At 44.9% G+C, this 14,943-nt stretch overlaps 1 pseudogene across 1 annotated transcript; it reads right to left on the bottom strand.

Moving 5' to 3' along the window:
- Positions 1-2,584: 2,584 nt before the first annotated feature.
- On the bottom strand, positions 2,585-13,737 carry LOC310771374 (carbohydrate sulfotransferase 11 pseudogene; annotated as a pseudogene). The gene is made up of 2 exons: positions 13,429-13,737; positions 2,585-3,447 (listed from the first exon to the last, which is right to left on the bottom strand). The product of its transcript is annotated as a carbohydrate sulfotransferase 11 pseudogene (transcript).
- Positions 13,738-14,943: the final 1,206 nt, after the last annotated feature.

Raw genomic sequence — 14,943 nt, 5'->3', positions numbered from 1 at the left:
AGTGGAGCCATCCCATTTCAACCCGCCGGTTGTCTTTGGCTGCATGTGTATTGCCAACACCACTAGGTCCTGCTATCTGACCGTCGCTGGCAGGAGTGCTCCGGAGTCCTCGTAGTCTGTCTCTTACTTTCTGCATCAGAGTAGACTTTGCTGCTTCACCCGACTTTTCGCTTGTCACAGTTCTTTGCCGACAAAATGATCTGAGTGCAAGTCTGTCACCATATCTCACGATATACTGTCCTAGCTGCTCCTCAGTCATGACATTTATGACGCCGATGTCGATCTGGAGGAGAAAGCAGGGCACATGTCAAAAACGTTTGAAAAACGTACCATAAGTTACCTGGCAACTTAGAGCTAGCAAAAGCAAGCTAACATAGCCTATTGCTATCGTAATTTGGCTAACGTTAAAAACATGTTACCTTCAGAGCATGCAATGAGTTAACCCCGGCGGGATCATTTAACGTACCCCATCATCTGTTAGTTGGTTGATGACACTATCAGGTATATAGCGTTTTCACCAATTACCAGGCAACTTATTTAGAGAAAGCTATTCGGTGTCTATTCGGTGTTGTTGCGGCTGTGCATGCAAGGCTCTATGTCTAGTCTGTCCCTCAAGAGTTGGCATAGAAGAGTGAAGCTTCTATCCACCTTATTTTTGAATGCCCCACTGTAAAAAAAGAAGCGTGGGTACAAGGTCCGGTTTAACGTGACTCATTGTTGCCGCTTGCCATTTCCTTTGTTATACTCTGGCTGCAGACCCGAATTATAAACCGGAAGCTGGAGTCCGTTATAAAAGTAATAAATATAGTCACGTTATAAACAACTAACCAACGCTGGAGGTCCGTATGGAAACTCGAAATGTGTGTTACTCGAAATGGTTAAAAGTTAAATCAATTTGGTGGCGTTTTACTGCCATGTAACATAGCTAGCTAGCCGCTAACATTAGCCACAGTTAGTAGCCGACTACCCACAATGCATTACGTTATCCCAGCACCCGAACGACACGGTTGTAGAGCAGAATGGCTCTGCTGTAAAAGGGTAAAATCCTCATAGACGTTTTTTTTGTCAGGGGCTGGGTTATCTAAATTGGTTACACCGGAAATAGAACCCATACGGCAAGGCAAAATGGCCGCCAAAAATAAGGTGGATAGACCAAATCACCGTGACGTCACCATGTAAACAACATTACTTCCAGGTACCACTTGGGGAAGGCGCCAGGTTTAAATGTGCGTGTTGTCAAATAAATGCTGTCAAAACCTCTCGTTGTTTTCGGCAGACTACTTTCAATTTAACTGTTCAAACGGTTGGTAAACATGCTTTTTCGACGTATCTAGCCTTTCTTCTGTGTTTGTTTTATGTAGTGTTAGCTAGCTAATAACGTTTGTTTACAACTGTCAAACTCGCAGTTTTTTGCAGACTCGTTACAGACAGAGCTACTGACGCCACGTTAATTTAATTTCGCTTCAAGTCTACCCCAGCTAGCAGATCATGGGCGGGCCGCCGGCGGCAAGCCGGAGACCAATTCGGCGGGCCACCGTCGGCAGCCGCAGCGGCTCCGCTGCGGTCGTGCTAGTCGGTGAAACAGCGGTCCGCCGGGGTGGCTCGCTGGCGGTCCGCTGGCGGCACCAGCTTACACAGCCAGCGGCCCTTGCACGGCACGCTGATGGCATGCCGCTGGTATTGCACCTCCCAGCCCCACTATACATTGTTATGCTAATACATGCATGCAGTGCTTATCCACTGGCAGGGCTCCCTTCCTCTCATACTTATAAATATTACTTATCACTAAATATGGTGGTAATTTCTGAGGTACTTGGTTGAAAAAGGTTGAGAACCACTTCAATAATGCACATAATTACAATGATTTAAATGATAACATGTGATTATTAATACAACAATAATAATTTAAAGGAGAACAGATCCGTGAACTTTTTGTTATTTTATTTATGGACATAAGAAATGAATCAAACGATGATGATTTGACAACTGGGAGTTGCAAATAGCAAAAAACTTGACAACTCTGTATATGTTGCATATTATGTGGGCTATATATTTAAAGAAAACATCAAGCCAAAAAATTATGTATAAAAAAAAAAAAAACATTTTGAATCACAAAATCTGCCTTAAATAGTGCAATAGTCAAATAAAACAGTCATAAAGATACAAATAGAAAACAAGCATAAAGTCACGCACAGCAGCACATCATAGATATTCCTACTTTTCCACCGTGTTCCAAAAAGTAAATTTTATATAAAATTGTGTGTCATTATAGGTGGGTAATTATCAAGGACTGTAATTATTGTAAGTCAATACTAGCAGGGGGAGTCCAGTATATAAATAAACAATAGTCTCAAGATTCAAGCTTACTTAATAGCCATAATGAACATGTTACAAATGAGGAATTTGTCTTTGTGCAGTATGCAGTCCAGCAATACAAAGTATCAGGTAGACAGAAAGGCAATTTTCAAATTAATTTGCATTAAAGTGCAAAGTAACAGACCTTGAAAGTGACATAGTGGAGTCCATGTAAAGATCAGGATCAGAGAGTTCAAGCATGAGTCTGTGGATGAGTGAAGTCCCAGCCTCAACTAAACTTGAGGTAGGCTGGCATGGAGTAGTTGAAGAGCAGGAAGTTCATGCGGTAGAGGTTGTACAGATTATTCTGGTAGAAGGGGCTGATGTTGTGGAAGAACTGGACTGCCATGTCGCCCGTAGTCCTGGTGCTCTTGGAGGAGGCCGGGAAGGCGACCTGCCCCTCCACCCCGGTCAGCTGCAGCACGTAGCGGGAGTCCTGCTCCAGCGTCTCATACTTGCCCACCACGTTGTAGTGGATGAGGCAGGGGTGGCACAGCGAGTGCACCCGCTCCCAGTGCTCGTTGAAGGGCTCCTCTCGCTGGGTGGCCGGGTCCACAAGGTAGTACACAAACTCCTCAAAGGAGACGTCATCGCCCCGCTCCAAAGCCTCCGGCCAGGGGTCCGGTCGGTGGCGCCGGACTATCTTCGTGCCATATCGTTTATGAAACGCCGTGTTGTAGCTGCGCGTTAACTTGTTGCGGTACGCAGACACCAGCCGCTCAAAGGGCTCGCGCACAAAGACGAACTTCAGGTAGGAGCGCAGGCTCCGACAGCGTGCGCAGGTTCCCCGGCACGTGGGCCTCGTTGGCGGGAATGGCCAGCGGATCCTGGTGGGGCCCGGCGACGCCCGTCAGGACCATGAGCACTCTCTTCCAGTTGGTGCAGGCCACCTTGGGCACATAGCAGTACAGCATGCCATGCTGGTCGTCCACGATGACGTGCTTCAGGTCCTCGGGGATGAGGACTCGGCGTTTGCGGGTGTAGGAGCAGCAGGCCTCCTCTGACAGCTCGGCGTTTGCGGGTGTAGGAGCGGCAGGCCTCCTCTGACAGCTCGCGTCGGCCCTGGTGAATCGCCTGTACCGCTGATTCAACCTACAAACAAACAAAAACAGAAAAGATGAAGAATCATCAAAGATCATGAATGAATGATCAACCCTAAAATAACAACTAGTGCACTTGTGGTCAATATTTGGACCACTTCAATGTTTTTACTTCCAAGAGATTCAAAACGGCACTTCACAAGAGTCAGAACTAACCTTAATGCATAAGTTAACCCAAAAATGACCCCTATGCCAGTGGAAGTAGCATAGTATTTTAGTCCACAAAGATTTGTGGAGTTCATCAGGATTATCCGGCATTATCCGGTAGCACCATGCCCTTCTCCCCAATATACTATATTCACAGGTGTGTGTGTGTGTGTGACTGACCGTACGAATTGAAGTGCTGCTGATAGCACTGATCAACAAAAACTGCTTGAAAGATATTATGGCGTGTTGTTTTCTAATGCAATCTCAGCACGGAAGGAGACATGATAAAGCAGCTTTGTGTGAGTTTTTAAAATGCCTACTGATGATGTAATCAGTGATATAATGAGGCACACAAACACATACACATGGAGGCATTGTGACATCACTGATGCAATAATATTTAGTGAGAGCAACACACACACACGGGCGTGCCAATAGGGCAGGCGAGGCCAAGCTAAATAATAATTTTCCATAAGAATATTTATAAAAAAATAAAATAGAAACCTTACCTTTAAAACTATCTACGAGGTCTTGAAGTTGCCACTCCGCCAATGTGTCTCTGACAAAGCTGTCCATTGACCCAACCTGAAACAAACAAAGGGAGCTACTTATTTAAAATAAAATAGCTATTTGAATGCCTTTTATGATGCTGCTAGGATGGATTTTTAAGCTGATACATATAACAGACAAATATCTGCTTCTCTTGTCCGATAAGCGATAATAATTTCACATTTTTTTTATGCAGCTGCTGGACTCATGGCTCATCTCAAGCCTGTTTGGTCCAAAATAGAGCTTGCATCAGTGTGGGGATAAGGAAATAAAATAATACAAACGATTTACAGACTAACAGTCACAGACTGTAACGGTCTGTAACGTTAGTTTTGATCTCATCTTACATGGCCGTGCACGCAAACAGAAGAATATGCACGCAGTAAATTAACGTGAGCAGCAACACACTAACAATGGTCTGTACTCTGTAACGTTAGTTTAATCAATAAGCCGCGAAAGCAAACGGAATTATGTACGTTAACGTTAAACGGCCGAATAACACCGTTAACACATTCACTGCCAGCCTTTTTTTTTTACTGTAGGTAGCTTTTGCCAGAGGGTTTTTTTGAGGATTCTGGCTCATTTTACAAGAGCCAAGGATAATTTTCTGCTTGGAGTTTGTCAACACAAAGTTCACAAAAGTACTAATAGAATGTGTGCTTTCTCTGTCTAAAAGAGTTAGTTTGTAGAGTTAGTAGTTATGTAGATATTAGCCGTTGAGTACAGCATGGTTTCAGCGTCTGAGACAAAAAGCTGAGATAATCGCAGTTTTGTGAAATTCAATATCAAACAGTCACTTTAACCATTTATTTTTGGCATCAGTGAGACATCAGACATAAACAATATAGTTCTGAACAGTAATTTCCTCCATAGCAGCGCCCGCACCCCCTCTCCTTACAACTCCTCCCTCCGTGGGCGTGTCTGGTGGATTTCAGCAGCGTTTGTCAGTCACAAGCCAGTCTCTCCTGCCTGTCTGAGCAGTGAGCAGCAGCCTCCCTGTCTGGCGGCCCCTCGTCGGCGAGCGTGGATGTGGCTTAATCCGTTCTTGGATTTTCGGTTGAGAGCTTTGACGAAGCCTTGTGTGACTCTAGGCTTTATGCTGCGCGCTTCAAAGTGTGCTTTCCACCCAGTCCACCTTTGGAACCCCCCACCGCCGTGCGCCCGTGTGAAAGGTTTTCGCCTACAGTATGAGAATGAGGCTCGTTCGCTTCTGGGTCCTCGGTTGAGCTCAGCTGGAATGCGTGCGTTTCTGGCCAAACAACACTCAATAGTCTGAGCACCGTCGCCACTCAGTGGGTCGGCGGAATGGATTGCACACGCCCGGCGGCTCTAACAGTATAATAGAAGATGCAAAAGGGCCAGATCAACGATCCACCGTCAAAAAAAAAAAAACGATTTTTTTGACGTATCAATACGTCGCTGGCAGTCAACGGTTGGATTCTGCTTGACGTATCAATACGTCGTTGGCAGTTAACGTGTTAAATGGTGTATTGATATATCCAGAATGAGCACAAAATAGATGTTTGCAACCGATGCCTTTTTACGTTTTACTCCAAGAAACGTGGATGGCCCATGCATTTCTTCACTGGGTAGAGTGGCTAACGCTAGCCTCTGCTACTTGTAGGCCTATGTGTAACACAAACAGCTGTCTACACGTCATTTAACTATTAGCCATCTAACTTGTTGTTATCTGCCTAACCAGCGAAATGGCTAATGGTAAGATCGCAGCAGAGCACAATAGGATTTACAAATATAGCGTTAAATATTCTTACCGATCTGCTTTTCAAAGAGCCCCGAAGTTTTCAGTGTCCTTTGTTGTCGTGCACGTCTTGTTTTTCTTGTGATGAAGTTGCAAGAAGGCAGCGGATGATCGCCACCAACCGGTCTGTTATTGTCCGTATATCGCTTTTATAATCAGTCCTGTGTTTTGTAGATAGGTGAAGACAAGTCATGGTTTAAAACAACTTTTTCAAAGATTGTTGCTATCAGTACTCTGGGCGCATGTTTGCTTCCTGAAATCCCATTCATAAAATGGCGCCAGGACACACTAGCCTCAATGGCCTGGACGCAGACACAACGTCACACTACGGCAACGCAAAAGTGCCAAAATTCTTCACTTCCCATCGTCACTCTCACCCCCCCCCTCCCCCTCCCTCCCAATCCCTCCCAATAATCTTTATTTCAAACTGTTCATTACACACAAAAAACAACATCAGAAAAATGGATACAGATGAGACATGGGGGGGGGGGGGGATATATAGACTGCAGACCTGACCAGTGTGAGAGAGAGAGAGAGAGAGAGAGAGAGAGAGAGAGAGAGAGAGAGAGAGAGAGAGAGAGAGAGAGAGAGAGAGACAGACAGACAGACAGACATCATCCTGCATCTGGCTGAAAAATATAACACTGCATACCCAGTGAATAAATGACCCACATTTATTCTTCTTGGACATCTACCTATTATTATTTGCACTATATTTATTTATTTATTTATTTATATTCCAGGGACAAAACAATTGTTCCACAGGTTAAATTAGGCTACAACTGGGTAGACACAGCCCTGTTGTGGGCTCACAGGAGAAGTGTAGGTTAGAGCTGACCAAATGTATGGTATGCACTATAAGCAGAGGTTCTCAAAGTGGGGTCCAGGGACCCCCAGGGGTCCTTGAGGGGCTTCCAGGGGCCCCCAGCAAAAAAATCATTTTTACAATAATTCCAATGATAAGTAACACAATGACAGAATGCATGTACGTCCAAGTATGCACACGACATGTGCACCTATGTGCAGTGAATATGCCACTGTCTCTGACTTGTCTTATCGCTCTACTGCCTTATTGCTTGTTGTGTCTTTTGTTGTTTTTGCACTCATATGCCCCGTTATATTTGTACTATGTTGTAAACGGAGTTCACAGCACAAGAATTTCACACGTGATACTTGTACTACGGAGTGACAATAAAAATCTTGAATCTTGAATGTATTTTGATCATGGGTTTCATACACTTTATGTAATAAAACAGTGAAACGTGTGACGACCACACAGTGGGAGGGTTGTCACAAAAGCTATCAGTTGGGAGACCCTGGGACAAAATCTTATCAAATGAGGCTCCGTCTAATTTGTGTCAGTTTAGGGGTCCTTGACCTGAAAAAGTTTGAGAACCACTGCACTTATAAGCTATACACCACTTTGCTTGGTCATTGCAAACAGTGTGCGAAATATACTGTGACTTTCGGGGGACGTGCGCGCGACCCGGTGCGGACAGCTGCTTGCGCGTGCCTCAGAAAGGACTGCCTCCCTTCAACGTTCACAGTCTGATTCAGGCAGCAGCACATCCGATACAGGCTACAGTATCACATAAGCAGTAGCCGGGTAGCCCAATGACCAGACCACATCCTCCACGCTCTAAAAAGCAAAAACCACAGTAAGATCTCTATTCTATAGTTTATCAGCACGCTCAAAGACACGGATACAGCTCTTGTCGTGTTCCACTTTTCTCTCCAAGAGAGAAAAGCGCGCTGCGCACACAGAGGGAGGGAGGGTGAGAGAGCACAGAAAGGCGAAACGGGCTCACTGCTCTCCATATACACTGCATCCACAAGAACATGATATCTCTGCCCAACACTTTTATCCACTCCATAACGCACATGTCCCACTCACTGTGAAGTTCCTGACGCATTCCATCTCACAAACAGTCCTCCATATGCGGGAGGACTCGGAGGTATTCCAGCTTCACGTCGTCGTCACTTTTTCCACATCTGCGTTTGAAGTAGAAGCGACTTGTTGCTGTTCAACTGACGGCTGCTTCCATTTCTTCGTGAATGTAAAGTTTGTCAAACTGCCTTGTTTTCTTTTTGACATCTTGCTGTTGTTTTAAATCTGACCTGCCCGCGTGAGTGACGTTTGATTTGCACCTGCGCCGCCACGCTTCGATGTGGTGATGATAAGAATAACATGCATGTCGGTATAGGGGCTTACAGTGAATTTGACAGTGATTGAGCACACTCTGAATCATACGATTAAAATAGCGTAATTTTAGGCATTATTCACTATGAAGGTACAGAAAAAGAAATAGAAAATACATGGGGTAATATATATTAGTCAATAATTTAGAGACCCCCCCAAATTTCACGTCATGTTTTCAGGGGGTCTACTATTTCTTTAAGGGGAGCCAAAGCCCCCCCCAGCTCCCCCGTAGTTCGCACCCTGATTGCAAAACCATTCAAAGTCCAACATCCATCCAGTTGTATTTTAATTTGCTCTGGTTTACGACTCAGGCATGAACTATTCAAGGAGGTGAATTTATAAGCTATTGACTTGATTTCTGGTATTCAAAGAACATTCCAACACAGGTGATTAGAAATGTTTGTCCACTATCCTAATGTGAGGTGTCTTTAGTCCATTCATAATCACAAGAGAGAGCAAATAACATTTCACTCGGACATGAATAAATAAATAAATGAATAAATAAATGTTTTTTAATTCAAAGACTGTAAATATAAAAATTCGAGAGAACAACAGAAATAAAAAGTAAATGAGAGAAAAAGAGACAGAGTATTGCAGGGACAAAACAATTAGGCTACTACAGAGGTTAAATAGGCTACAATAAACTTCTCAAATACAATGTATAATCTTTGGGCATTTGTGTTTTTCATCCATTTAGTGATTTGGAAAATCTTGCTAAGTTCATTTTTGAATGCTGTAAAGGTATTTTTGCCTTTGTCTAGCATAATAAAAACAGAAATCCATTAAATAGTCTCTTTCAAACAAAATAGAACAGAACTTAGCCCATCGTTTCAAATTAGAGCTATAGTTTCATAATGCTTATGAATGCAGTTTAATGGACGGGGTGGGCCTATCTGCCGACGGCCAGACACCAGCGCCCCTCCAGCGCTGATGTGGTACTTAGAGAGGGAAAATTCTTGGCGGCTTGCCGATGGCCTGCCGCTGCTAGCCCTCCAGGGGCATTCCGCCAGAGTGAAGGTAGCGGCGTTCCTCCAGTGGGCCGCTGGATGGCCGCTGAAGGAATGCCACCGCCGCTCTGCCGCTCAAAATGCGATTGCGGGCCACCAGAGGCAGCGGCAGATTGCTAGCTGGGTACTCTGGTCTGGTCTGGTCCAACAGGTAAATTAGCTAGTCTGGTCTCCACTAACGTTAGTGAAAGTGTTGTTATGAATGATATTAAACAACAACACAACACGAATGAACCATTTTTGTCTTCTTTGTCTGTTTTGTCTTCAACACGTCAGTTTAGCCGTTCACCGCCATTATTATGTGTGGACCACAGGGGTAACGTTACAGCCTGACTCACTCTCTCTCTCGTTTATTGTGTTATTAACAACGTGTCACGTAATAGGCTGACCCAAACGCTCAGTTACACTAGCAAAAGCAGGCTAACAGTAGCCTATTGCTAAGATAATGTGGCTAACATTAAGACAACATGTTACAGACCATGCAATGAGTTAAAACCGGCGGGATAATTTAACGTACCCCATCATCTGTTAGTCGGTTGATGACACTATCAGGTATATTTCGCGTTTTCAGAAAACCGAATAAATCCTCCTCTGCTGCCATTCTTTATGAGTTTGCCAGCTCTGGCAGCTGACAGCTGGAGCTACCTTCTCATGCCGGTCCTGAGTTTGGAGGGAAGGTTTTCTTCCTGGTTTGACTTCCTGGCCATGCAGCCCAAGGCGAAGTGCGCATGTGTGCCCAGGGCCGTAGCCAGGGTTCCGAAATAGGGGAGGTCCAGCAAGGGGAGGCGGATTCTTTTGAAAAAAAAAATAGCTTTTTTCCCCCCCTTTTTAAGCCATATTTAGAGTAATATATCATTTTAAATCAACATTAGGATTATACTGTTGTGATGTCATTATTCAGTATATTCTCTTTCATGTCACCACCTGCTCAGCTCTCCTGTCAACATAATTGTAACTAACAAACACAAACTGTTTTAGCCAAATTCATATCAAAATGACACCTACAAACACAGGTACACAACCCAAGCCGTACACAACACACAAAGTCATCATCGATAATAAAAAAAACATACAGAGGGACATTTATTTATTCCTGATAGGAACGATTGAAAAATAAAATAAAATATATTATGTTGTTTTTACCTTTACACCACCTCTTTTTGTTACTTATTGGGTCATGAAACTGAAACCATGCATATAGCCACCTGCATACCTGACTTCGGGAGCTTGGCAATTGGCATCATGCATGATTAGCCAGTAGCATCCCAACGTGTCACACAGGTAACATTACTTAAGAGACAGACTAGACACTTACTTTCTTGGTTGTTGCTAAAAAATCTGTCAGTGTCACTCACTGTCTGTCGTTCACTCGCTCACTGTCTCGCAGCTCGCTCACCTTCAATTATCTCGCCAGGCAGACAGACAGTCATCACTCACCACCAGGGGCGGACTGGGATCATAATTCAGGCCGGGCATTAGATACCAAGCAGGCCAGGCCGATACGGGCCGACGCGCGCGAAAAAATTTGGGGCGTTTGAAGCTCAATTTGGGCCGTTTGAAGCCCAATTTGGGCCGTTTGAAGCCAGATTTGGGCCGTTTGAAGCCCTATTTGGGTCGTTTAAAGACAGATTTGGGCCGTTTGAAGCCTGATTTGGGCCATTTGAAGCCCAATTTGGGCCAAGTCCAATTTTACAATGAGATGCACCCACTTTAAACCTGAATAAAGTAATAAAACCACTAGTAAACCAGTAGGCGGCGCCTGGCCTGCTGTTCAGTGAGTGGCCTGGCCTGGCCTGCAAAAAAAAAAAAAAAAAAAAAAATTTTTTTTTTTTTTTTTTGGCAGGCTGAAATATTAGGGGAGGTCCGGACCTCCCCGTCCTCATAGCTAGCTACGGCCCTGTGTGTGCCATGACGTATTCAATGACGTCTCCCACCCCTCCTACCCATGGATGTATTAAAAGAAGAAAATACACCCGTATATGGCTCTTAGTGGCTTCTGAAGAAAAAACTGCCCCATAAAAAATATTTGATAATTAAAAGAGTTGTTTTATACTTTGAGTGACACCCGGAAAAAAATCCCCTGGGTGACTTGCAATACAGAGCTTCGCCACCATGTTCAAATGGCAGAGGGAGGACCGTAGCCTGGTAAACCGCCCGTCACGTGAACTCACATTTCATTTGGTTCTCCGTGACGGTCTGGACCCGCACAGGCAGTTTAAGATGATTGGTCGAGCCATGCCGGCCATTGCCGGGCCGACGAATCAGCGGCGGCCGTAGGCGGGCAGGCTCGTCTGGGCAAGTAGTGGGTACATGGTCTTTGTAGTTCTTTTCACTCGTCAACATCGCGGAAGTGACAGGCAGTCTGAATGAAATTGAATGTAATGTTCCCAATTCTATGTATTACATTCTAAAAAACGACCCTCAACATTTGGGAAGGCTAAGCCACACAACTAGTTCGTTATAATCTAACTAAATGCTTCGAAGGTGACTTTACGACCGCGAGGACTCAATCAATGAATACCACGGAGATCATCCACAGGCACCTTCCGCGATCTGATTGGTTGAAGTTAACACCCACCAGCGGTGATAGACAGATGGGTCATCCAATCACCTGCCAAGTAGCTTGGACAAAGTGCCCGCCTCCGTCAGCGGGTCTGGTGACTTCAAACCCAGATCGACTGGTTTAGTGAAACCTATGTGGAGCTATACCGTCCATCTGGCAGCGTCAGGTTAGGAGGACCGTGCAGAGAGAGACAGAGAAGGGGCAGACAGACAGACAGATAGAGAAGGGAGCAGACAGAGAGAAGGGGCAGAGAGACAGACAGACAGACAGACAGACAGACAGACAGACAGACAGATAGAGAGGGAGGTCCAGAGAGAGACAGAGAAGGGGCGGGCAGACAGACAGACAGACAGACAGATAGAGAGGGAGGTGCAGAGAGAGACAGAGAAGGGAGCAGACAGACAGACAGAGAGAAGGGACAGACAGACAGATACAGACAGAGAGGGGACAGGGAGAGAGAGGGGCAGACAGACATACATATACACACAGACAGGGAGGGAGATCTCTAGTTCCTTCTCAAATTAGAGAGAGGATCTGATCGTATTCCTCAAATGCAGGTACAAATCCAATGCTTGATAAGCATCGGCCGGAAGATGCAACTGTGACTCCACCATCAGAATGTTGCAGAGGTCGTAGATGTCTGTGTCACATGGCACTGCTGGTCGAAATGTGCAGTCCCTCCGAAACAGCTGTACATCGGCTCTGTCCACTGGGCAAACGCAGTCATCAGTTGTGTAGAGTTCTGGGAACATGTACATGACCCTGGGTCGACCGCTGGGCACTCTTCGATGGTCTGATGAGATGTGAATCCCACACACAGGTGGTCTCATCTAACTCATCCTGGAAAAACAGTATATTAGAGAGTAAGAAAACAAGTGAACTGATATTCTCATGTGGGCCTTATGGCCTTCAGGATTTTGAGTGATAGATTATGTCTAGTGAATTGACAGACAGGGAGGGAGGGAGAACATGGTGGGGAGGGAGAGGGGGGCAGAGAGACAGACAGGGAGAGAAAAGGGACAGACATACAGACAGAGAGGGAGGGGCAGAGAGAGACAGAAGGGAGCAGACAGACAGACAGACAGATAGAGAGGGGCAGAGAGAGACAGAAGGGAGCAGACAGACAGACAGACAGAGAGGGTCAGAGAGAGACAGAAGGGAGCAGATAGACAGAGAGGGTCAGAGAGAGACAGAAGGGAGCAGACAGACAGATAGAGAGGGTCAGAGAGAGACAGAAGGGAGCAGATAGACAGAGAGGGTCAGAGAGAGACAGAAGGGAGCAGACAGACAGAGAGGGAGGTGCAGAGAGAGACAGATAAGGGAGCAGACAGACAGACAGATAGATAGAGGGAGGTGCAGAGAGACAGAAGGAGCAGACAGGCATATAGACAGAGAGGGGCAGAGAGACAGAGAGAAGGGGGCAGACAGACATACATATACAGACAGGGAGAGAGTGGACAGAGAGACAGACAGGGAGGGAGAGAGGAGGGGCAGACAGACATACATATACAGACAGGGAGAGAGTGGACAGAGAGACAGACAGGGAGGGAGAGAGGAGGGACAGACAGACATACATACATATACAGACAGACTAGTGTGTAGCCTATTTTATACATACACAGACTAGTGTAGCTTTTAGTGTAGGCTATTTTATACAGACAGACTAGTGTAGTGTATTTTATACAGACAGTGCTATTTAAGCAATATCAACTTCTGCCAAATTAAAAGCAATAGTAGGCTAATCTTACCTGGATGATAGCCATGAAGCAGAACTGGATTAGACTTTTGTCCAGATATGCACCGTCGAACAAACCACGGTCCTTCAGATCCACAAACAGAGCGATGTAGAATTCCATTGACTCCTTTCTCAGGAAGCCCCACCAACTTTCTATCCTCTGATTTGCCGTGCTTGCCCCTTCAATGTAGCTGCCAATAGCAGAGCCGTCGTTTATATTGCGACAGAGAAAACGCTGCAAGTCTCGGACTTTGACATTCTCTGTGCCCCGGTCGGGTCTGACGATCCTTGGACAGCCACCTAATTTCTCGACTGCCTCCATGTAGTAGCCTCCAACGATTTTGGGGTCACTGCTTGTAGTAAATGCATTCACCCAGAGGATTTTCCGTGAAAACCCGTCAATGCAGCCGTTGATACAGATACCAAATGGCTTCAGTTTGTCAGGAGTCCAAGTGCCAGATATAATTGGGCCCTTTTGCAAAATAGTTCCGGCGATGTAGGCGTCTGGTTGCTCTGAGTTGAACACCCCTTGGGTCAAGTTCTTGAAGAATTAAACGGACGTCTTCTTTTCTGACATGTAGTCCATTCTCCATGCATTTCGTGTACATCCACCGATATCCATGTAGTTGGCCAGATGCTTGTAATTGTTCAGAAATGAAAGAAATTACCTGATCATAGCTGGCATATCCCTTGCGCCCAGTGCTGTAGTGGTAAAAAAAAAGGTGGGTAAACTATACTTTTGACTCGAGGCAGCTTTCTCACGCGGCACCGGCAGTGTTATAACGGCGGATAAATAAGCTTCCGTGACCGATATACAAGACAAAATATGAGAGTATATAGAACAACTTAATCTGAATCATATAGCCCTATAAGGTATATCAGGGGGTTCCCCCACATTTCTGAGTAGCCAGCCAGATAGAAAAAGTAGCTGGCTATGGGATGGGCCTTGCCCCTCAAGGGGGGTCCGGGGGGATTCTCCCCCGGAAGATTTTTTTTTTTACATTTTAAAGTAAAATTCATCAACCTGGTGCATTTGAGAGCAAAATGAACTACACACATCTCTAATGTGTTGTGACTTTACAAATAATTAGGCCTAAACAATCAATATAAAATGTATTTAATGAACATTTGTTGAATTTCTCCACGTATGAAAAGTTAAATTATACAGTAGGTAGCCTACTTTAAAGGACCTTGTATGAACCCTGTATATACAGTTTGAAGAGTAATATAGTTCTCTCTCTCACACTGTACCTGTGATTGTCAGCTTCAGTTTTATAGCTAAAAGTATGTAGACAGATTGAATCTGTGATTCTTGAATACCAATATATAATTCAAACTGTCCACAAACACATTGGGCAAGGATAGGTAGACAACATACTGTACATGGAAATAAAAGTGGTTCTGCCACTCTGGCCACTACATTTTAGTCAGCCAATATTTATTTATACAGATCTCGGCACAACAAACACCAGTATGTTTCTCGATAGTTTTCAACATGGTCGTATTATATTGGCTTTATACAGTAGCA

The sequence above is a fragment of the Poromitra crassiceps genome, assembly GCF_964638095.1.
Source record: "Poromitra crassiceps genome assembly, contig: HAP1_SCAFFOLD_571, whole genome shotgun sequence".
Classification (NCBI taxonomy): Eukaryota; Metazoa; Chordata; class Actinopteri; order Beryciformes; family Melamphaidae; genus Poromitra; species Poromitra crassiceps.
Note: the sequence above shows the minus strand (reverse complement) of the source record. Positions and strands in the feature narration are given on the sequence as shown.